At 42.4% G+C, this 24,704-nt stretch overlaps 1 protein-coding gene across 4 annotated transcripts in view; it reads right to left on the minus strand.

Annotated features, from left to right (window-relative positions):
* The window catches only part of PITPNC1 (phosphatidylinositol transfer protein cytoplasmic 1), a 243,799-nt gene that overhangs the window by 136,267 nt on the left and 82,828 nt on the right, over positions 1-24,704 (minus strand). The window contains exon 1 of one of the 4 annotated variants that reach the window (XM_035724538.1): positions 5,870-5,977. The exons of the other annotated variants lie outside the window; for them this stretch is intronic. The gene's annotated coding sequence lies outside the window, so the exon portion shown is untranslated. Of the gene's footprint in view, positions 1-5,869; positions 5,978-24,704 lie in introns of those variants that run through there. 4 annotated transcript variants of the gene reach the window in all.

Consider the following 24,704-nt stretch of genomic DNA (forward strand, 5'->3'; position numbering starts at 1 on the left):
ACTTGACACAACAGATGATTTAGAAGCTAAAGTTGCAACATCCAAACATACTGATTATTTAACGGCACAGACCGAATGTGTGTAAGGAGTGAGGAATGGAGCAGCGGGGTGTTTGGTTGTCCAAGAGGGCATGACATGGAAAATAGGGCTTGACCTGTACGTAGATGGCACTTGCTTGGCAAGAATGAAGGGGGGATGTCACAGCCTACAAACAAATCCTAGACATTTTTCTTGCTCACAGCAAAACGTCACTATTTCCCAGGACCCCTGATGATGCACAACAGAAATATTAATAAAAGCTGCCACCCCGTTCTATCTTCTCAAGGCCACCATGGTTCTAAAGTGTTTATACTTCTTTAATCCTCACAACGACCCTTTGAGGTAGGTGTTTTTTTTTTAAGATTTTATTTTTGGGGTACCTGGGTGGCTCAGTCATTAAGCAGCTGCCTTCAGCTCAGGTCATGATCCCAGGGTCCTGGGATCGAGCCCCACATCGGGCTCCCTGCTCAGCGGGGAGTCTGCTTCTCCCTCTCCCACTCCCCCTGCTTGTGTTCCCTCTCTTGCTGTGTCTCTGTGAAATAAATAAAATCTTTAAAGATTTTTTTTTAATTTTATTTATTTGACACAGAGAGAGACAGAGAGAGAGGGAACACAAGCAGGGGGAGTAGGAGAGGGAGAAGCAGGCTTCCCCTGAGCAGGGAGCCCGATGTGGGGCTCGATCCCAGGACCCTGGGATCATGACCTGAGCTGAAGGCAGACACTTAACCGTCTGAGCCACCCAGGCACCCCTCAAATAAATAAAATCTTTAAAAAAAAAATAAATAAGATTTTACTTTTAAGTAATCTCTACACCCAGTGTGGGGCTCAAACCCACGACCCTGAGGTCAAGAGTCACATGCTCTTCTGACTGAGCCAGCCGGGCGCCCCAAGTTAGGTAAGTATTTTTATCCCTCTTTTACAATTAAGGAAACTGGTGCCCAGACAGGCTGCACAACTTGCCCAGGGTCACCGGGCTAGGAAGCGGGAGAGCTGGGATTTGAACCCAGGCAGTCTGGCTCCAGGATTCACTCTCCCGTCTCTGGCATAATCTCCTCGGCCACGTGCTTGGCATCCAGGTAAAAGGCTATTTATTTATAAGGCTGGGCAAAGTACCCAGTGACCTTCCTCACCCTCACATGCTGCTGACAGTTTCATGTTGATGTTAGGAGGAGTTTTTTTTTTTTAAAGAGGTGGAAGACAGCAGTGTCAAAGGAGAGAAGGGGTCACAGGGGAAGTAGGGACGAAATTAGAAGCCAGGAGTCCAAGGTTCTCGGCCCTGCTCCTGGAAAGTCTTCCTCCTACAGAAATCGTGACACATAGCAATTAAAGGAAGCATACCCACTCACAGAAGTCCCCGAGATTTTAAAGTAAAAATTAAAATTAATGAGTCCATCTAATTTGGACTCACAAAATGCGCGGGTGGAACAAATCTTGGCAGCTGACAGCTGATGTGACAGTTATGTCATGAAAAGGAGTAGAAGCTCCCTACCTTCGGATCTGAATGTTTCCAAATGTGATTCTAAATCCCAGCCTGAAACAATACGCAGGACAAGAGCTGAATATAGATATTCTGCGGGAGAAAATCCCTTCAGTTTACCCAGTCAACCTGACGTGTAGGAAAATGCCACGAATATCCGCTTCGAGTTCACCCTACTTGAGAGCTCGCCCCATAAAGGCAGCGGGTTCCCTGTCTAGCTCATGCGCTCTTATCAATTGGAAATTAGATGTCCTAATGGCACGGAAGGCAGGAGTCCTATATTCGAAGGCTTCGTGAAGGTATTGCAATGATCTGAATCGAAGTGTTCTGTGATACAATGAGGTGATATATACTATAAACTACCCTTTTTGCTCACTCCTCCAGAAGCAATGTACAATCTCAATCCCGCCTGCATATCCCCCTCCCCCAATGATGTGCCTTAGAGGGCCGTCCAGAAGGCAAAGCACAAACTCCTTGAAAAATCACATCTTCCCCAGTTTTCCTTTCTCTTCTCTTGTTCTCTGCCCTCTGCCCGACTCCCAGAGGAAGACATTTCCAGGACTGCTGACAACCCCCCCCCCCCAGGAGGAAGGCCTTTCTTCCTTCCTCCTCCTGGGCAGATGGTATTTGCATACTGACATATTGTAAATCTAGTCACCCAGGTAACGGGCTCCAGTTAGCAACAGCACAATGAAGGTCAGCCTGATTCCTTCTAAAATTAGAAGTCAGACCAATCTGATTTTTAACTGTTCAAGGTAGGATGCCCAGTTACATGGCAAATTCAATTCCGAAAGTGAATTTTCACTCGGGAGATTCAGCACTAGTTAATAAAGGCAAGTTGGGGCATTTCAAGATGGTAATAACATAGGTTTTGACAGGTTGAACAAAGTTCTAGCCATGTGACTTTTGGTGTTTCTGTAAATAATCCTACTAGGCCTCTAGTCTCTGTTAGTTAAGTCATCTTTGGCCTCCTAGCTCCCTTGATCTTCACAGTCAGTTGGTCATTGAGGACTCCTGACTCTGTGCCTGGCATTTCAGTCCTTCCGCAGTTGACCTCCCCGATCCCACCATGGGATCTCTGCACAGTGCAGAGAGACCTGCACAGTCTCTCCCCGCCCCCAGCCAAAGTGAAGGGCGCTCACCAAGCCCCATCTTATCCAGCCCCTTTTGTCCTGGCCCACACGCATCCCTCCTTCTGCTCCCTTCTTTTCTTTCCCTGACCATGGACGGGGGTCTTGGATGGACTTCAAGGAATGCACGAATCGTGTATAATCCCCCCCACCCACCAGTAATTTCTCAAAAGGTCCATGTCCCCCAAAACATTAAGAGAACCAACTTATCTAATTACGGATGGTGTCTACACCAGCGCTTCCCTCAAATGATTTAAAGAAAGGACAGCTCCCCAGGATGTGAAATGGTGAGGGAGAAAGAGCTCCACAGTCAAATAAGTGGGGGAAACCCTAAGTGAAACAGAGTTAAGACGAGTTTTTTCATGCAGGCCTTTTCTGGGCCTCTGCTATACTGACATGCGCCATGAATCACCGACTGCACCGTGGAGACATTTCTCGGTGTCCCCTGAGTTTCCGCTAGGAAAGCTGAGCTTTACCTTCACTTGACAACCAGCAAGCCAGGCACTGCTTTGTGGTAGTTCCTCCCTTAGTGTTTTGAGCTATTTATGTTTTACTCTATATTTTTAACATTTGTTAAGAAATTTTACCATTGCACACATCACATTATGTTGTGCTTGCTTTATATCATTTTATAGCTGTCTCCTCTTCTAGACAGGAAGCCGTTTGACAGTGGGGTACACACCTTGATATCTCTCCATCCCCAGGGCCCAGCTGACCAGACCTTAGAAATGTAGTACTGCTGACCAACTGAATGAATAACAGAATGATCACTGGATAACGAGCTCCTTCAGAATATAAACTACATTTTAAATTTTTGTTATTTCCATGGCACCTAGAAAACAGTTTTTCGTATAGCAAATAAAATTTTTTAAAGAATTAAATCCATTAGAAAATACTTAACCAACACCCAGTTACGCCCTGGGCACCAGGAATATTCACGTGGTAACGTACCATCAAGGAGCTTAGATTCTAGTAAGGGAAACAGACATGTAAACAAAACACTATGGTAAAATATAAATACTCTAAAGGGAAGGGCAGGGGCGCCTGGGTGGCTCAGTCGGTTAAGCATCTGCCTTCAGCTCGGGTCATGGTTCCAGGGCCCTGGGATTGAGCCCCGCATTGGGCGCATTGGGCTCCCTGCTCAGCGGGGAGGCTGCTTCTCCCTCTCCCTCTGCTGCTCCCCCTGCCTGTGCTTTCTCTCTCTCTGTCAAATAAACAAATAAAATCTTTAAAAAAAATAAAAGGAAGGGCAGGCTGCCTGGGAGCACAGGGTGGAGCATTTCGTTCTGTCTGAGCTGGCAGGAAGCCAGGAGGGGTCCGTACCATGATGCTCAGATTTGATGGTGGGACCCACTGACAGGGTCTCACCACCCAGGTCCTCGACTGACCCTGCTAACCCACACTTTTGGGGGAAAGTGGCCAAGAGGCAGCTCTAGTTGAGGCCGTACTCATACCAATGAGGTGAGGCTCTGGCCTCAACCCCAATGTGGATCCCAAGCCCGGGTGAGTGGGACACCACTGCCTGCAGCAGGTAGGCCCCTGTTGCCCAAGGAGAGCTGTCCCGGGGCTGAGAGCCAAGCGGTATGTCTACACTGTCCCCAAGTCCATAGCCAGAACCTGGCCCTTGTGTTGTTACTTTGAGACCAAAGAATGGGTCCAAAGAAAAGAACACAAGAGAGAAAGAACGGAAGTGCTTCTCTCCTCCCTGAGAACTAAGGCACGGCTGGGCTCATTCGCCTACCTGGCCTTCTGGGCAGGGCAGCCTCGAAGCCTGAGAATCCCAGAACTTATAACCCTCAGTTTTGTGGGGAATCCTGGAGCTCCGAAGAGACAGTATGTCAAGGAAGACAGATGATGCTCCTAGATACAAGTCCAATAAACCTTCCTCTCTTGATCCATCCAAAATGGTTCTCCTGCTCTTTGGGAAAGCAATGAGGCAGGGGTAGAACACCCCAACACCCAGGTCTGAGTTTGTTTTTTTTTTTTTAAGATTTTATTTATTTATTTGACAAAGAGAGAGACAGCAAGAGAGGGAACACAAGCAGGGTGGAGTGGGAGAGGGAGAAGCAGGCCTCCCGCGGAGCAGGGAGCCCGATGCAGGGCTCGATCCCGGGACCCTGGGATCATAACCTGAGCCGAAGGCAGATGCTTAACAACTGAGCCACCCAGGCGCCCCCAGGTCTGAGTATCTTTTCAAAACGTCCAGTTTAAGACTGAGAACCACTAGGGTAAAGGGGGGAAAGAGAGATCCCCGGAGCGCCCCCTATGGGCAGGGTGTTAGCACTGATCCATGCATGAGTCCCGATATATCTCCCTGGCCTTGTCAGGTCAGGTCAATGAATGAAGCCAATGGCTAAAATGACATAATTCCTTGGCAAATTAAACACATGGGAATATCCTTTACTTATACATTGAAATATGCTCGCTTTAGCATTTTTGTCTTGTTATATATGTACCAGGAAATATTCCTCTTCCGTACGGAAAGTAATAGGGAGCTGTGGTGATGGGTTACGGAGGATTCCCAGCTGCATGGGATGGAGAAGACAGAACACGGGGTGGCCTGGAAACTTGTCTACAGGGGGGCAGCAGTGACCCAGCTCTGGTGGAGGCCTGTCAAACATTTCCTATTTCTTGAGAAAGGCTAGAAATCCAGATTTTTATGTTAATGTCCTAACTTCTAAATACTGACTTTAATTAAAGAAAAAAACTCACGACACTCTGAATAAACGTAAGAAATTGGTGAGCTACATTTAGCCATACAGTTTTAACCTCCAATTACATGTAACTTATTTACAATAAAGAGAACAGAGATGCAGCATCAGAATCATGCTGCAAAGTGTTACATTCAGAACCAAGCCACCTCATTCATGCTTGAGCCTCAGGACACTTATGGGAACAGAGAAGATCTAAAAACACCATCCATGCTTGAGTTCAGCTCCATTTTCAGAGAGTCCCCCCATATCTTTTGCCATCCCAATATTGGTATCGGTCAGAATGCGTTAAGTTAGAAAACAAAAGGGCACAACTTATTATAGCAATAATAACGGTAATTAGTATTTCCTGAATATTTACACTGTAAGAGGCGAGGGCTAAGTGCTTTACATAAAAATTATCACATTTAATCCTGAGGGCCAAATTTCCATCTCAGTTTTCAAATGAGGAAATGGGGCGTGGGGGGGGCCCACACAGATAGAGAAGTTAAGAAAAGCGTCAAAGGTCATACCGAATGTGGGGCAGCTGGGAGTCAACCCCGGTCTTTCCCCCTGCACAAGTCCTGGGCTGGACATCACTCTGCAGCTTTGACGCAGGAAGTGGCAGTGGGCACAGGGGTCTGAAGGAGGGAATGGATTGAAATGAGGGATAAAAGCGCACAATCAGTAGAAGCCTGGGCAGGAACCTAATGCAATAAAACGGCCTATAAACAAATGAAAAACGAAAAACCTTTAACCTCAGGTAATCAGTATCACTTCAGTTTTGCAAGGAGAGAACAAGTGGAAAAAAAAAATTTAATGCAAATGAAAACATCTTTCACCTATCAGATTAGTCAAGATTAAAAAGGCTAGCCAGGGTTGGTGAGGTGAAGGGAACAAACCTTTGCCTACCCTGTGGGGGAGAGCAAAGCGGTTAAACCCGTTAAGACGATTTGGCCATTACAATTTAAGATGTTTCTACTGTTTGACCTAGCTACTCAACCTAGGAATTTCTTCTAGAGAAAGCCTTTTGCAATGGTGCAAAGATTTACATGCTTAAATTATTCAGGGCTACATTATATATGGTAGCAAAAAGCTGGAAAAACTCCAATTGTCTATCAGAGGGACCAGTTAGATAAATCAAGGGACATCCAAATAATGAAATACAATACAGTCATTAAATCATGAAAGAGATCTCTACTTGTGAAAATGGAAAGATGCCCCAGATGCATAGTTAAGTGAAAAAAAGTAAGCTGCAAAACAGTAGGAATAGTAGGAGTTTCAGTAAAGTGCACACATGTGCTATTATATGAACTGGGAAAAAGAAAACTAAAAGAAAAAAAATATATATATATGTGCCAATTTTTAATCGCAATTACCTAAGAGGATTGCGGGAAATGTACTTCTATGAGGTGGGAAGTTTTTACAAGGCGAATGTACTTTACAAGTAAGAAATAAATTGGCAGGCTGAAATTTCAGGGCAGGATTCCAGTTCCTGGGGAGGAGGGTAGACAGAATAAGAAAGGCACCTGGGAGTCTTTATGGAGTTGGGCAGCCACATAGGTTGTACACTGCACAAGGGCACCCTCTTGAGTTGTATAGGCTTGGGGCATTAGATGAACTCCCAAAACAGACATCCAGAAAGGCAACCAAAGCAAAAGACTGGGCATCTAAACAAAGCAGGAGGGCTGTTACCAGAGGGGGGCTCAGAGAGAAGAAGAGGGTGAGCATGTCAATTTTGAACACTTCAGGGTACAGGGGTCAGTGATAAGGCAGGGTCAGGGTGGTCCTGAAAGTGGGCAACCCTGGCCAAAGGACCCTGAGTATGGCTCTGATTCTCAGATCTAGATATATATATTTTTTAAGATTTTATTTTTAAGTAATCTCTACACCTAACATGGGACTCAAACTCACAACCCTGAGATAAAAGAGTTGCACGCTTTTCCAACTGAGCCAGCCGAGCACCCCTGCAGATGGGTTTTAAGACATTAAGCCTCCAAGTGGGCTGAGCCTCTGAAGTACTTCCTGCCTCAGACCCAGATTGGTCCCGGGTCCTGGGACTGGCGGAAGGCAGAAGAAATGTAATGCCTGAAGCCACCCATGTCACTACCTCTTCTCACAGAGTTCCCTGTGGTCAACCTTGAATTTCGTCACATCTAGACTGGCGATAGTGACCACAGCCTGACAGTTACCCAAAATAGGTGGAACCTCCTATCCTTCAAAATAATTTGCAAACGTCTGCATAAAGGGAGTAGATTGTGTACTTAGACTTGTGGAAGTAAATTTGTCTCCAATTTGAGCGAACTGTGTTCTAGAATTTCCTTTCCAGGCTAAAGCGTTTTAAATCTCCAAATACCCTCTCCCATAGAAGTAACATCATTAGGTCAGCCCAGAAACTAGCCTACCCATAATTCCCCTACATAAAAGCCCAACCATTTCTCATAAGGTTCTTAAGGAAATGCACTGAGTTCCAACAGCGTGTGAGGCAATGAGCAACTCAATTGCTCTCCTCTGCCCCCCAAAATGTGGGAATGTTCCCCAGAGTGTGTTCCTTTAATATTGAAATGATGTGAATATATGTTACACTTTTAAAACACTTTTTTCTTTTGATAGAGGGTTCCACAGTCAAACAAGTCTGAGAGAACCTAGTTCAAACCAAGCTGAACAGGCTTTATTATTTTTTTTAGTTTTTTAATTATGGTAACATATATACACAACATAAAATTTGTCATTTTAACCATTTTTAAGTGTACCACTCAGTGGCATTAATTGCTGTCAAATGTTGTGCAGTCATCATCAAACTTTTTTATCATCCCCAAACAGAAACTCTGTCCCCATGAAACCTTAACTCCCCATTCCCCTTCCCCCAGACCCTGGCAACCACCATTCTACTTTCTGTGTCTATGAATTTGACTCTTCCAGGGACTTGGTATAGGTAGAATCACACAGTATTTGTCCTTCTGTGTCTTTTGTGAAGACATTCAAGTTGCGGGCTTGAGTAACTGGTAGGATGGGGAAATGGAGACTATCCTCAGGGTCTAGATAGAGAAGGCGGAGAAGCAAACTTTGGAAGAAAGACAGATGTTTCTGGAAAGCTGGAGAGTCAGAGAGCAAGGGAAGGTGAACTGGACATAATTAAACACATTCTGGTCTGGAGCCGAGGAAAGAGACCCAGGCTGGAGCTCCAGGTGGAAACTGACAGCATTCTGAAGGTTAGTATGGCAGTGGAATAATGGGGATGGTACGCAGTATTCAGGGGGACCCAACAATTACGGGAGGGGGAAGCATGAAAAACCTCGGAAGATGTCTGGAAAAGGATCGGCTAGAGGAACAGAAAAGAACGCAGGAGCACAACTCCGAAGTGTTTCCCTGCCTCTGGTCCTCAGGCTTCCAATCACCCTACCCTTCACTCCTTCCAGAGCCACCTGCCTAAAACTCAGACCTACTCCTGATCTGATTCTCTCACCCCACATCCAAAACCTTTAATGATTTTCTCCAGTGTTCAGAGCAAAATCTGAACTCCTTACCAAAGTTTCCAATGCTCTCCCCAACTCAGCCCTGAGGCTCCTTCTACTCACCCTACATGGTCTAGCCACCTAGTTCATTTGCTGTGATTCTGCATATTTCCTTAACGAGGCTCTTCTGTATGTGTTGTGCTTTCTGACTATGTGCTTATTAAGAGCTGATCTCCCTTCAAGGACCAGCTTTGATCCCACGTTTTCTGAGAGGTCAAAATAGATCCCTGAAGTGGGCATAAATGTGCCCATAATCCTATAGGGCAGGCATGCCCTTAAAAAAACAACAAAACAACAAAATCATACTATCATCTGGCTAGAAAATCAATTTTTTTCATTATAGAAAAATTAGAATATGGAAAAGGTTTGTTTTTTTTATACTCCTCTAGAAATAATGTTATAATATTAACATTTAGGTACATATTCTTTTCAGTCTTTCAAAAAAATTTTAGATAAACTGGAAATTATACTGAATATATCATTTTGTAAAGTGCTTTTTTTTAACTGATTCTATTATTGGCATTTTCTATATTGTTAAATATTCTTCAAAACTTATTTTTTTAAGATTTATTTATTTATTTGAGGGAGGAGGGGCAGAGGGAGAGGGAGTGAGAAACTCTTAAGCAGACTCCGCCCTGAGCATGGAGCCTGACACGGGGCTTGATCTCAGGACCCAGAGACTACGACCGGAACCAAAACCAAGAGTCTCGTGCTTGACTGACTGTGTCACCCAGGCGCCCCTCTTTAAAACTTATTAATGGTTGCATGAGACATCCCCTCATATGGGCATAATTTAATCAATGTCCAATTACCGAATAAGAATTTAAAAAATTCTGAGGGTGCCTGGATGGCTCAGTCACTTAAGCCTCTGTCTTCGGCTCAAGTCATGATCCCAGGGTCCTGGGATCGAGCCCTGCATCGGGCTCCCTGCTCAGCGAGGAGCCTGCTTCTCCCTCTCCCACTCCCCCTGCTTGTGTTCTCTCTCTCTCTGTGTGTCAAATAAATAAATAAAATCTTAAAAAAAAAAGAACTTTAAAAATTTTCATTTACTGCAGTACATTTCACCTAGTAAGTATTCAGAAGATGTTTTTTGAACTGAACTGTTATTATCAGTACAAGACAATATCTATCAATAGCCAAGTCCTGTTCTGAATTGACTTTATCATTCAAATAAGTGATTTAAATGGAAAAAAAATTTGTTTTCAGCTTGTGTGATAACACATATTTGCAGAATATGTAAGCTTTTGTCCTAAAACCCAATTAAATCTGATGAAACTACTGCTTTCCCCAGGCTATGAGGATCACCCCAACTTCTCCAAAGACTGAAATCCATGTCGAAAGTAGTGATTTGGAAAGAAACAAAGAATGGAGACTCTTAACTATAGAGAACAAACTGAGGGTTGGTGGAGGGAGGTGGGTGGGAGATGGTCTAGATGGCTGATTGGTGTTAAAGAGAGCTCTTGTTGTGATGAGCACTGGGTGTTATATGTAAGGGATGAATCACTAAATTCTACTGAAACCAATACTACACTCTATGTTAACTAACTAGAATTAAAAAAAAAAAAACTTGAAATCAAAAAAAAAAAGGAAAAAACAAAGGATGTCTTAAATCTATGAGGAGATGGTATATTCAGGAAACTTCTACAGACCTTTAGTTAATCATCTAATCTGAACATTGGTGTAAAAGCCTACCTCAACTTTTTCTTGCTTCTCTTTTCTTCAGTATTTTCTCTTCACATTAAAATAACTGAAAATTTTCCAGTTGGTACAAGCCAGTTAAATATGATTTATGTACTTGCCCACAATAAAGTGAACTTTCAGTATCACTAATTAATATCCACCTGGCACACAGTCTTATCGCCAAGCAGCATGATTTGAGGGAGGAAGGGGAGATAGTGGAAAAGATGAGCTTGGAGGTGATGATCTCAGTACCTGTGAGGGCAGGAAAGGGGCTCCAAAGGACTTACAACAGAGGACCAACCACTGGACAAAGCACGCAGCCTAAAGCCATGATGGCAAGCTCCAGTGCGATTTACGTAAAGAAATAGAAGCTAGCGTTGCGGGTCAGAAGGAAAAAAAAAATCAGCAAATGAATTTGAGGAGGAAAAGAAGAGTGACTCCGAAATTTTACATAGGACCCAGCTGCCGTTTATGTGAAAGGGCTTCCACAACCCCTGCAGGTGTTCCCAAAAACAACTACCTGAAGATCTCTTCTAGATGTCTAAGAAGTATAAAAATTAAGAGCTCAAGGGATGCCTGGGTGGCTCAGTCAGTTAGGTGCCCAACTTGATTTTGGCTCAGGTCACGATGTCAGGGTCCTCAGTTCGAGGCCCCTGCCGGGCTCTGCGCTCAGCAGGGAATCTGCTTGAGATTCTCTCCCTCTCCCTCTCCCCCTACCCCTCCCACCCCACCCCCGTCCTACTCATTCTCTCTAAAATAAATAAATGAATAAGTAAATAAAATTTGAAAAAAAAAATAGTGGGGCGCCTGGGTGGCTCAGTCGTTAAGCGTCTGCCTTTGGCTCAGCTCATGATCCCAGGGTTCTGGGATCGAGCCCCGCATCGGGCTCCCTGCTCAGCGGGAAGCCTGCTTCTCCCTCTCCCACTCCCCCTGCTTGTGTTCCCTCTCTCGTTTTGTCTCTCTGTCAAATAAAATCTTTTAAAAAAATTTAATTAATTAATTTTTTAAAAAGAGCTCAAGATAGGGCAAATCAAGGTATAAAAGATCTAGCAATGTACGTTGAAACCAGCAAAACAATTATGTCTAAATAATCACTGTAGGGTGCTTGGGTGGCTCAGTCGGTTTAGCACCCAGCTCTTGGTTTCTGCTCGGGTCATGACCGCAGGGTCCAGCCTGGATCCAGCCCAGGGCTGTGTGTTCACTGCATAGTCGGCTTGTCCCTCTCCCTCCCCCTCTGCTCCTTCCTGCTCGCGGAAGCTCTTTCTCTCTCTCTCTCTCTCTCTCTCAAATAAATGAATAAAATCTTTAAAAAAAATAATCACTGCAAATATGATATAATACTGACTGGCAATTTAAAAACATAAACATAACATACAACGCGAAAAAGCATTAATAGCATTCTGAGTTCCGCATATTATTGTGGGTGGAGGTAGCATGCAAGTTCACGAAAGAGGATGGGGAGGAGAGAAAGTACCCCTCCAGGTATTGATTACCTTGACCTTGATAATCCAAAAAGGGGAAGGCTGAGGAATGCTCTTGCAAAACCTAAAGGTAACAACAGGAGTCAACAACAGGACATGGATTTGCAAATTGCTAGAGAAGACAAAGCGCACAGAGAAAACAGTAGACATGAAAAAATATAAAAATAAAGATAAAATGAGATGAAATAAGATTGTACCATTAGTTGTCATAGTAAATAGAAGTCATACTTCCCTATTAAAAGGAAATAAGTTTCATACGGGCTTGTAAAATAAAGCCCAGTGACTTTTTGCTTCCAAGAGGCAGAACTAAACAGAATGAGACAGAAGTGGTCACAGAAGGATGATCAAAGATTTAGCAGACAACAAACGAAAAGAAGTGCCTTTAATTCATGATAATAGAAGCCATATTTTCTTTTTATGTGCTCATGCAACACTTACAGAAGTTAATCATGTCATAAACCAACATAAAAAGCTAAATAAATTCCAAGAACAAACTAAACAAGATTCATTGTCACACCCTCCTTCGCCTCCAAAATACTCCACTAAAAATATCAGAAGTCTAAATCAAACCCCAACACTTGGAAATTTAAAAGAAATTTTCAATAAGCTTTCGGTCATGGTGGAAATCGAAAATATAGTTAAACGCAATTAAAAATTAGGAAATAATGATGGGAGCACTACATATTAAATCTTAGGTGACAAAAGCAAAGCTGTATTCAGAGATAAAATAGGCAGATGGGAACATGCCTATTATATAACTCACAGGCTTAAAGCAACCTAAATCCAAATTCAGATGCCATTTAAATATTATAAGTACATATAAACCTACACACACACACACACACACACACACACACACACACACACACACACACACACACACACACACAGAAGACTCTCCAAAATATTAAGAATAGTAATCTCTGGGTTATGGAATTTCTATTTTCTTCTGAATTTCCTAAATAGTCACAATGAGCATTTAGCACTTTTATAATTAGAACAAGATTAAACAAAAGCACAACAAAAGATAATTTACAGTCATAAGGATAGGAACAAAACAAAACAAAACACCATCTTGCCAAGATGATCAAGGCAATTAAAATTCTCTCCTTTGCTTTGACTTTTAAGCTCTAGCATGGTGATGGTTATCACAAGCCTGTTTTTACCAAGTTTCAGCACAGTTCTGTCCTCTGGTCTTCTGCCTGGAAGTCAGGGATGATGCACTGACTGACAACTTCTAACCAATGTTGTCTCTTTTGGGGGAAATCAAGCAACCAGACAGGTGAGCAACCAAGGGTCACATGGTGACAGCTATGTTTTAAAGTGAACAGTCTTACATAGCGGCACTCACATTCTAGAATTGGTGGGGAAAAAACGGGCTGAAGAGAATTCCCTTCGTGGTTGTGTGTGTGTGTGTGTGTGTGTGTGTGTGTGTGTGTGTGTGTGTGTGTGTGTGTGTGTGTGTGTGTTAAAAACGAATAGGTGGGAGAGAATATAAAAAAACAGTATAAATGCCTACTTCTCCTGTTTTGTCTCAACTGATTTAAAAAGAAACAGTATAAGATAATATGTGTATCATTGTATTGTTGGCCCCATAACATACAGAAATGTAACATATTTGACAACATTTTTGTCAAATGAAATATTTGACAATTTGCCACCAAGGAGGTCAGCGTGAGCAAACCTGTGTTAGCATAAAGAAATGGTACCAGATGGTAACTCATATCCATAGACACAAATGGAAAGAGCCAGAAATAGTAAATAAGGTTAATATAACCAACTCTGTAAATATATACTCCCCTTTCTTCTCTCAGCTACTTCAAAAGATTTCAAATTATGTAAAGTAATAATTACAACAATGTATTGTTTGGTGTGTCACATACACAGATGTGGTATGCAAAACAACAGTCCCAAACAGGGAGGAGGGCATAGGTCTATACAGTACTCAAGTTTCTATATCTCACTGGAATTAAGTTACTATCAATATGATTTAGATTCTGATAAGTTATGGTGTATACAGTAAGCCTGAGAGCAACTTCTAAGAAAATAACTTTTTAAAAAAGTTTTAAAAATCTTTAAAATGGTATAAATACTGCCCTAGAAAATATTCACATAATGCAAAAGAATGCAGTAAATGGAGATCAGAGGAACAAAGAAGACACGAGATATAGAAAGTAAGAAGTAACACAGCAGATGTAAATCCAACTATATCAATAATATTACATGTGACTTGATAAGCCAACCCAGTAAAAAAGCAGAAATGATCAAGCTTGATTGAAAAACAAGATCCAACTATATGCTGCCTATAAAAGAGTTTAGATTCAAAGTTACAAATAGGTTGAAAGTAATGGGAAAAAATATACAAACAATACCACAAGAAAGTTGGAACAGCTATACGAAAGATCAACATGAAAACAAAAGACTTGAACAACACTATAAACCAACTAGACCTAACATATCTATAGAACACTCCACAAAGCACAGCAGAATATATTCTATTCAGTGTACATGCAACAGTCTGCAGGATAGACCATATCCTAGACCATCAAACAAATTTCAATAAATTTAAAAAGGACTGAATTCATACAAAGCATGTTCTCTGACAACATGGAATAAAGTTAGAAATTTGAGAAATTCACAAATATGTGGAAATTAACGCACTCTTAAATAACCAATGGGTCAAAGAAGAAATCACAAGCGAAATTAGTAACTTCTTTCCTTTTCTTTTTTTTTTTTTTTTTTGAGTACTACGGCCCAGTGCAGAGCCCAATGCGGGGCTTGAACCCAAGCTGAGATCAAGAGTCGGATGTTTAACCACTTAACTGACTGAGCCACCCAAGCGCCCAATACGTACTTTTCGATGAACAAAAATTAGGACACATCATACCAAAACTTATGGGATGCAGCTAAAGCAGGTGTAAAGAGAAATGGGTAGCTATAAATGAATTCGGCGAAAAAGAAGAAAGATCTCAAATCAATGGCCTAACCCTCCACTTGAAGATGCTGAAAGAAGAGCAAACTAAACCTAAAGCAAGCTGAAAGAAGGAAATAATAAAGATCAGAGTCAAAACTGATGAAATAGAGAACAGAAAAACAACAGAAACAATCAATGAAACCAAAAGTTGGTGCTTTGTTAAGATAACAAAATTGACAACCTCTAGTTAGACTGACCAAGGACAAAAAGAAAGATGATTCCATTACAAATATCATTGGGCATGCTTTGTTAAAATACATTTTCCAGGTCTTCTCTTTGCCCCCAGGAAGGAATGGGTTCTAGAAAGGTCTTAGCCGTCTCCTTACAGCTTTTCAGCAGAAGGTTGAAAACTTGTTCTTCAATAGTTTTGCACATTTTGGCCTCCTGTGAATAGCAAACCAATTATTGCCTCTGTGTCTTTTCAGCTGCTTTAGAGGAAACCTGTTTTGTGCCTACCTGAGAAAACAGGAAGATCTGAGTAGCTTTCTTGTGTTGTGTTTATACAGTGTTGTCGTGTTTTCATTTGCTTCAAACTTCAAGGCAGATACAAAAGAAAATGAAAACAACTTCTATTCAATAGAGTGGTCAAGTGATCTTACTCCTTTAGGGAAGAATGCTCCTCAGACTTCTGGAAGGTTGGAGAAAATACCAGCACTGCAAACAAGTTACCCAGAATGTGAGAGGGTAACTGGGCAACGTGACCCTCTTTTCCCTTCAAGACAGAGCCAGCCACCAAGATTCCAGTGATAGCTCTGTGAATCAGAATCCCTGACCTTTGCGAGACATTAGTATGCTCATATGTGAGAGGGAGGGGTTCAGTAAGTGGTATGATTCCTCCCAATTCCTACCACCCTTCACCCAGGTCTCTCTGTGGGAAGTCCAGGAGTCCAGGCATTCTTGATGCTTCCCTGCTTCCTCCCCTCACTCCCCGCCCTCCCTAGCACATCCTGTAGAGACTGATTTCTCACTAACTCTCACCCCTCACAGACTCCACTCCATCCCACATTCCTCTGGACCCTGTAAGAGCTCCCAAAGAGGTGTGCCTGAATCCAGAATCCATTCTCATCCCTCGGTTCCCTTCTCACTGCAAATCTGTTTTCATCACTTCCCAAGACAATCCCTTCAACTGCTCTTAGAATAAAGCCCTAGTCTTCAATACGGCCCACGATGGATGCCCTGACTGGGAGCCTCCTCCTCAGGCATGTGCCCTCCTCTCCTTCAGAGTTTTGTGCCTCAGATACACTGAATTCCCCTCCTCCAAGGAGGCTTTGGGCTTACGGTACTCTCAACCTCCTTCCCTTTGCTTAATTGACATTAGCCTACCAGGCTCACTCCAACTTCCCCAGATACCTTCCCTGAGCACCCAAGACTACACCCAATCTCCCTTTCAGGGCCTCTTAATAATGCCTTGTTCTAAAAAAAATTAAAATAATAATAATAATAATAATAATAATAATAATAATAATAATGCCTTGTTCTTTCCTTCATGAGAAAGGGTTAAGGTGAGGCCAGGAATGACAGATGCCACTACCCATGGCAGCCATCACTTACAGTCAACAGTCTAAATGCCACCTGGCATGCTCTTCAACACAGCCTTCCAAGCATACACTATAGATTGATCTGACTGATGATTTCATGTTTTTCTGCTTTTGTACTTGAGCCAACCTATTCCTTAAATCTTTAATATCCTAAATTTTCCATCCTCCTTAAGTAGCTTGCATTGTTACTCTCCAAAACTGCTTTCATACATCTAAACCAAGTTTGCAATATAATTTAAATCTATTTCCTGGAAATGACTGTGCTTTGCTAAAAACCCAGAGAGCTGAAAACAGCCTAGTGACCTAAAAAAAAAAAAAAAAAAAAAAAAAAAAAAAAGTACAAGTAAATCCTAAAACACTGATTGCGACTTTAAGAAAGAAGAGCAGAAAAACACTACGAAATAATTCATAAGCCTATGGTGCCACTATGGAAATAGGATTGTTTCCTCCATCACACAAACTTTCATTTGACTGCTTTACTGTTGGTCCATACAATGTTTTCTCAGAGTGCTGAACACTATCGTACATCTAATGTGTTTCAATTACAACATTAACGGCTAATGCTTACTGAACAAATTTATTATGTACCAAAGATTGTCTAACAGCTTTTCACACACTAACACATTTAATCCTTACTAACAATTCTAAAAAGTGGGTGCAATTATGATCCCCACCCTATTGTCCATATGAGGCAGCTGAGGCATGGGCACATAGCAGACAAAAACTGAGATATTTTCAGGCATGCTAGGACTCAGAAAGTTTAGCTCTCCCATACTTTTTCTTATGTGTAAGTTCCAAGAGGGAGACCCATTCAAAAGGCTTCAAAAGAAGGGAACAGAACAAAAACAGAGAAAGATAAGCTATTCAAGAACATGCTGAGCCACACAGAGAAAAGGCAGGGATGGTGCCCGATGGGGTGGAACAAGACGATAGTGGCCTTGAGAAGTAAGTGGACAACATGGGACGAAGAGCATGGTAATTGCACTAGATGATAAAGAACGTTATTTTTTGTTCCCATAAAAAGAGAAAGGTGGGTGCCTGGATGACTCAGTCGGTTAAGCGTCTGCCTTCGGGCTCAGGTCGGGATCCCAGGGTCCTGGGATTGAGCCCCACATCAGGCTCTTTGCTCAGTGGGGAGTCTGTTTCTCCCTCTGCCCCCTCCCTTCATACTCTCACGCATGTTCTCTCTCTCTCAAAAATAAATAAATAAAATCCTTTAAAAGAGAGAGAGAGAAAGGTAAGTAGTAACTCCAGGAGAACAAAAACAAAAAAGCTGTAACTGATAAGAAAACAAGACAACTCTGTTAGGAGAGTAAATTTATGCTATGTGTTTTGTTTTTGTTTTTTTAACTACAGTTTAAAATCAAGAGATGAGAGCAGAAGTGTAGGATATGCTGGGCTGAAGGGGGCATGACTGTTAGCGGGGAAATAAGCCAGCACCACCAGGGGGTAGACCATGAATGAGAAGACTCACCTTTTATAAAGAGAGCTTGTGACCTTGTCAGAAAAATCCCCCTGGTGAGGAAAACAGAGATAGTTTCCCAAATCTTTCTCCATCACTAGAAGGTAAGTTCCTTGAGGGGACAGACCTTGTCTCTGGTATTAGATAAGCCAGAGTTGCCAGATTCAACAAATAAAAATATAGGACACCCAGTTAACTCTGAATTTCAGTTAAACGATGAATGATTATTCTTTTTAGTATAAGTATATCCCAAATACTTCATGGGACATACTTATGCTAAAAAAAATTATTCATCGCTTATCTGAAACTCAGACTTAACTGGGTATTCTATATTTTATCTGACAGCTCTATAGATAGCCAATAAATATGGTGGAAGAGAAGGAAATAGAAGTAACTAAGAAAAAACAACAAAAAACAAACAGAGCATTCAAAAATGGAGATAAAACCAACAGACATTCCTTATTAAGTTCACAAAGTTATCTTTACTGAACAACCCTATCTCCTGCTGGAAGCATGTGCTGTTAAACAGAGTCAAGGGCAGCCAAGGACAAGTCATATCATCAGGCACACAAAGCCAGGGTTCTGCTGGGGGTGTTCCCCACTATCCACCATTACCACCATCACCAACCCAACCATCAACCACTTGTCCCCAACCAAAGCCCAGAGAAGGTGAGGTGAGATTGCCACCATCCCATTTAAGTTGCTGCATAGGCAAGACACCAGCAAAAAATATATAGTCCCCAGGGGCACCTGGGTGGCTCGGATGGTTCAGCGTCTGCCTTCGGCTCAGGTCATGATCCCAGGGTCGTGGGATCGAGTTCCGCATCAGGCTCCCTGCTCAGCGGAGAGCCTGCTTCTCCCTCTCCCTCTGCTGCTCTCCCTGCTTGTGCTCTCTCACTCTCTCTGTCAAAGAAATAAAATCTTTAAAATATATATATATATAGTCCTCACTTGTTTGCCGAATGAAGCTGGGCAAATAATCAAATACTCAGACTTTTCTGGAAAAGATCCCATTCACAGTAGCAACCCAAACCATAAAATCCTTGGACTGCATTTAACAACAACAACAAAACATGTCCAAGACCTATACGAAGAGAGACATAAAATTTTATTGAAAAACATTAAAAATAAAGAGATGGAATAAGTGGAGAAACTTAGGAATTATATTCTTATATAGAGTCAGATTCTAAATTTACTGACAAAAAGAGAGAGGAGAATATTTTATAGCCTTAGGATATAGAAGGCATTTCAGAGCAAGACATGAAATCCAGGAGCCAAAGAGAGAAGACTGATGGAATGACTATGAAGCAATTTTAAATTCCTCTACAAAAAAAGACATACTCACAGGGCACCCGGGAGACTCAGTCAGTTAAGCGCCCGACTCTTGATTTCAGCTCAGGTCATGATCTCAGGGTTGAGAGATCGAGAGCCCTGCAACAATGGGCTTCGAGCTAGGCGTGGAACCTGCTTAAGAGTCTCTCTCTCTCTCTCCCCCTCCCTCTGTTCCTCCCCACCTCCACCCTCCCATGCTCATTTGCATGCGGGCTCTCTCTCTCTCTCTCTCTCTCTCTCTCTCTCTCTCAAAAATAAATAAATAAAAACAAAAGACACAGTCACAGAAGCAATAACAATAGTCTGGGAGAAAATATTTATAACCTAATACTGAAGATTAACAGTCCTAATATGTAAAGAGTTCCTAAAAATCAATTAAAAAGATAAACCTGATAAAAAAAACAGTGAGCAAAAGATATGAGGCGGCAAGTTACTGAAGAGGATATGCACATGGATCAGCAACATAAGATAAGCTGCTCAACCTCATTAGGAATCAGCAAAATGAAAATTAAATCACCCCTGACATTTTTAGCCAACAGATTAGCAAAAATTAAAAAAAAAGAAATGGCAGCATTGGAGAAAGTGTGGAGAATCAGGTACCTGTTCACTGTTGGCAGGACCATAAAGTGGTATGGCTTTGGAAAGGCAAGATGGTCTACCAAAAATTAAGATGTGGTTATTTTGGACCAGCAATTCCACTTTAGGAATCCATCCTGGGAAAATACAGACACACGCACGGGATATAAACAAGCAAACAAGTTTACGGAGACAGAGATTTATCTTATTTGTAATAGCAAAAATGGAAACTTCCTAAACGTCTATCATTAAAGGAATCGTTATATTTTTGCTCATCTATTTAATGAGCTGATGTTCAAAAGAGTGTGGTAGATGTAAGTATACCTGCACAGAGAGACTCCGATTATAAATTAAGTTTCAAAAAAGCAAGTTTATAATAATGTGTCTCTTGTGTACATTTGTTTTTTTAAAAAAACCTATATATGTTTTAATCTTATGTTTGCAAATGTACAGAACAAGATCTGAAAAAATGTACGTAGCACATTTTTTTACTGTGATGAGCTCTGCAGAGAAAGGCAGAATTGAGACTGTTGAAAATGATCGCCCTTCATCTTCTCTATTCGAAACAGAAATAATTCTGAGTGCTTTCCGTGCAAAAGGCAACTCAAGTTTAGGGCTGTCTGCAGACCCAATAACTTCACAGTAAAGGCAAGGAGACTGGGACTCAATTCCCCCCCTCAAATGGACTCAACCCAACTTGGTTTTTACAGAGAGAAGCAATAATCTTTACAATAAAGGACTCGAAAAGAGCCACGGATGCCTCTGGAACAAGTTAAAAAGCTTCGCATTTGCTTATGTTGCTGGAAAACTGAACATCTTTTTCATGTAATTTACATGGGGGAATTACTGCATGCAAGAATCTGGAGTTGGGAGGAGGAAACAGAGAAGGAAAAGAACGGGAAAGGGGAACCGTCTCCCTCGTGAAAGCGTTTGTTAGAGGGGTGGATGGTATTTTGAAATTTTGGTCTTTTTGTTTCCCCCCTGCAATTCAACTTGTGCTCTCTGGCATTTTGTCCTATAAGGACACATATCATACTTGGCATTCCTCCAAAAGTGCTGGCTATCATTCCCGCAACATTTTCTTCTCAAAATTCAACTCCCAGCAACACCAAACCTAGACCCAGGCTGACAGAGCAGTCACCACCTGGGACTTTGTGGTCTCACCACACAAAAAGGGAAGAGGGAACGCTGGAGGGCCCACAACCAGCGAGCAAGTGTTGAGTGCGGCAGTTTGTTATTCTCCATACGACTCAGTGGCCAGAACCAGTCACACACGTGGCCTCCCCCAGCCACGGGGGACCAGGAGCACCGTTCTCTCCTGTGCCCAGAATAAGGGAGAACTACAAATATCTGAAAAACGGCAACAAGAAGTAACCGACAGCTTTTCAAAGCCACTGGAAATGAGACTATAAAATGGACTGGATGGGACAGAATGGAAGTCCTCCAAGAGGGAGAAAAACCATGAGAGGCTCTTAAGTCTAGGAAACAAACTGAGGGTTGCTGGAAGGGAGGGGGGTGGGGAGATGGGGTAATTGGGTGATGGGCATTAAGGAGGGCACGGGATGGAATGAGCACTGGGTGTTATACCAAACTGATAAGTTATTGAACACTACATCTGAAACTAATGATGTACTATAAGTTGGCTAATTGAATTTAAATAAAAATAAAGAAATAAAATGGACTGGATCTTTTAAATGTGATTTTATTGTCAAAATGATGTACTATTCTGGAATTTTCCCTGGCTGGGCAATACTTAGATAACAGTCTCCAGGTTAAGAAACCCTTCAACCCCATCAGGGTTGTCTTGAAAAGTTTAAGTTTGCAGCCCAAATCCATAAACCATTCTATCTTCTGTGAGCATTTCCTGAGGCTAGGAAGTAAAAAATAAACTTTCAATATTTTAATTTTTCATAGACTAATATGACTAATTATTAGGGTCTACTGCATCAGTGAGAGCATCAACCTTTACCTTTTTCTATGTTACCTCATTATTTTGGCATAACAAGATGCCAAGCAAGAGAAATGTCTAGCTCTTTAGGTGATCAGAAATAATCTGAGCCAAAATCTAGACTTAGCCACTAATTTTTTTAAAAATTAGAAATGTGGGGCACCTGGGTGGCTCCATCAGTTAAGAGTCTGCCTTCGGCTCAGGTCATGATCCCAGGGTCCTGGGATCGAGCCCCGCATCGGGCTCCCTGCTCAGCTGGAAGCCTGCTTCTCCCTCTCCCTCTGCCACCCCCCTTCTTGTGCTCTCTCTGTCAAATAGATAAATAAAATCTCAAAAAAAAAAATCAGGAATGTGATTTGCCAGTGTAATCAAGTGTCTAAATGGGAAGTAGGCAGCTGTTATCTAAGACAGCATTCTGATTTCCTTTTATTTTTTTTAACATTTATTTATTTGAGAGAGACAGAGAGAAAGACCATGTGTGCGCAAACTGGGGGAGGGAGAGGGAGACAATCTCAAGCAGACTCCACGGTGCTCACGGACCAGATGTGGGGCTAGATCCCATGACCCTGAGACCATGACCCGAGCCAAAACCAAGAGTTGGACCCCAACTGACTGAGCCACCCAGGTGCCCCAGCATTCTGGCTTTCTCAAAGCAGAGTTTATGTTGTCTAATATATAGTTACAAACTGCTAACTTGCATTAAATTCTTGATCAGGTATGCGATCTACTATTGCCTAATTCACTGGTCAGGACAGCCCTCATTCTAGAGCTGAGTGGATTTTTCCCTCATGCTGCAAGAATTCGGTATATACCTATGTCATTAGATTGTTTTCTCTTTTTTCATTTGTCTTGACCAGCTCAACGACAGCTCATCCCGAGTAGATCACTGGGGGTGGAATTCAAGATCACAGATTTGATTCTGACATCGGCTCGTGTTTAATGTAGGTTCCCTCAGAAGCAGACGCTAAGAAAGGAACTTAATACAAGCAATTTCTTGGGGGAGGTGAAGGGAATGGGGAAGTGCTATAGGAAAGGGAAAAAAGGGAATAAATAGCATGTTTCGTGCTGAATACCACTCTGGCCAACGGAATTTAATCCCACTGGCGAAACCTGCAAAACCCATGTAGACACACCCTTTAGATCTACCCACCCTCACAGGTGAGGGGGCTGGGGTATTTATACACCAGTTCCTGTCAGTCATTGTTTGGGCTGCTCCCAGGAAGCACTGGTTCATGGGCAGCAAGGTGACCTATAGGTCAGAAAAATCCTCAAGCAAAGAAATGCAAGTGCTGGAAGTCAGCAGTCAGGCCAACGTGCACTGCGGTGGTGAGGATGAAGGAATAAAGCCAGGGCACCTACACTTGCTATAGCTATTAACTCATCTGATAATGGCCACCAGCTCTGAGTCTGACTTCAGCCAAAGGCCTTGTTATCGGTCACTAGAACAATCAGCATTGTAACAGCTAGAATAGCAGAGAACCAAGATACAGTTATTTTTAATATACTTAGGAGCAGTAAAACTGCAATTATACATCAAAAGCAACATTTACCGGGGCACCTGGGCAGCTTAGTCAGTTGAGCATCCATCTCTTGGTTTCGGCTTGGGTCGTGATCTCGGGGTCATGAGATGGGCCCCGCACTGGGCTCTGCGCTCAGCTTGGAGACTGCTCGTTGAAGTTCTCTCCCTCTGCCCCTCCCACCCCCCCGCTCTCTCTCTCTTTCAAATAAATAAAATCTTACCCCAAAAAAACCAACATTTCCCAATGTGAAAAAAGGGTTCCCGGGCCAAAAAAAGCTTGGGAACACTCCCTCCCCAGTCAATCACGTCACCTCCCTTTACTGTCTTCTCAACTTTTATCACTACCGGGAACTACTTATTCTGTATTTCTCTTTTAAAGATTTTATTTATTTATTGGACAGAGAGAGAGGGAACAGAAGCAGCGGGAGAAGGAGAGGGAGAAGCAGGCTTCCCGCTGAGCAGGGAGCCCGATGTGGGGCTCAATCCCAGGACCCTGAGATCATGACCTGAGCCGAAGGCAGATGCTTAACGACTGAGCCACCCAGGCGCCCCACTTATTCTGTATTTCATTTACAGATTTACTTGTTTACCGGCTGTTTGATGCCATTTGGTGGCTTCCTAAGTTATAGCACACACACTTGTACGCTGCAAAGGGGAGTTAAAACTGGAGCTCTTATAAGACGGCAAATTTATTTCTGAGATTCGAGATGGAGGACATTGGCAGCTGTGCCATTCCTCTTTCCAGTGGTGGGTTAAGTATATTTAAAATTCACAGCCAGGGGGCCGCCTAGATAACCCAGTTGGTTAAACGTCTGCCTTCGGCTCAGGTCATGATCTCAGGGTCCCAGGGTCCTGGGATCGAGCCCCGCATCGGGCTCCCTGCTCAGCGGGAAGCCTGCTTCTCCCTCTCCCACTCCCCCTGCTTGTGTTCCCTCTCTCGCTGTCTCTCTCTCTGTCAAATAAATAAATAAAAAATCTTTAAAACAACAACAACAACAACAACAATATCCAGCTTAAAGAACGGTTACTGAATTCACTGTGGGAATCTCCATTTAACAAAAGAATTCCAAATGTGGTTGAATATTTTAAAAATTAATTAGAAAACTGTTTGGCGGTATCTCCTAAAGCTGCATACAAATAGCTCTATGACCCAACAATTCAACTCTTGAGAATATAACCAACAAAAATGTTCGCACGTGTTCACCAAAAAAACCCGTAACAGAATCCCTAACAGCCCTGTTTGTAATAGCGCCAAACAGGAAGCTAGTCAAATGGCCCCAAAAGGAGAAGAATAAATAAATTGTGGCATATTCATATCGTGGAACACTAGACAGCAAAAAAAA

Source organism: Zalophus californianus, chromosome 16 (genome assembly GCF_009762305.2).
Source record: "Zalophus californianus isolate mZalCal1 chromosome 16, mZalCal1.pri.v2, whole genome shotgun sequence".
Lineage (NCBI taxonomy): Eukaryota > Metazoa > Chordata > Mammalia > Carnivora > Otariidae > Zalophus > Zalophus californianus.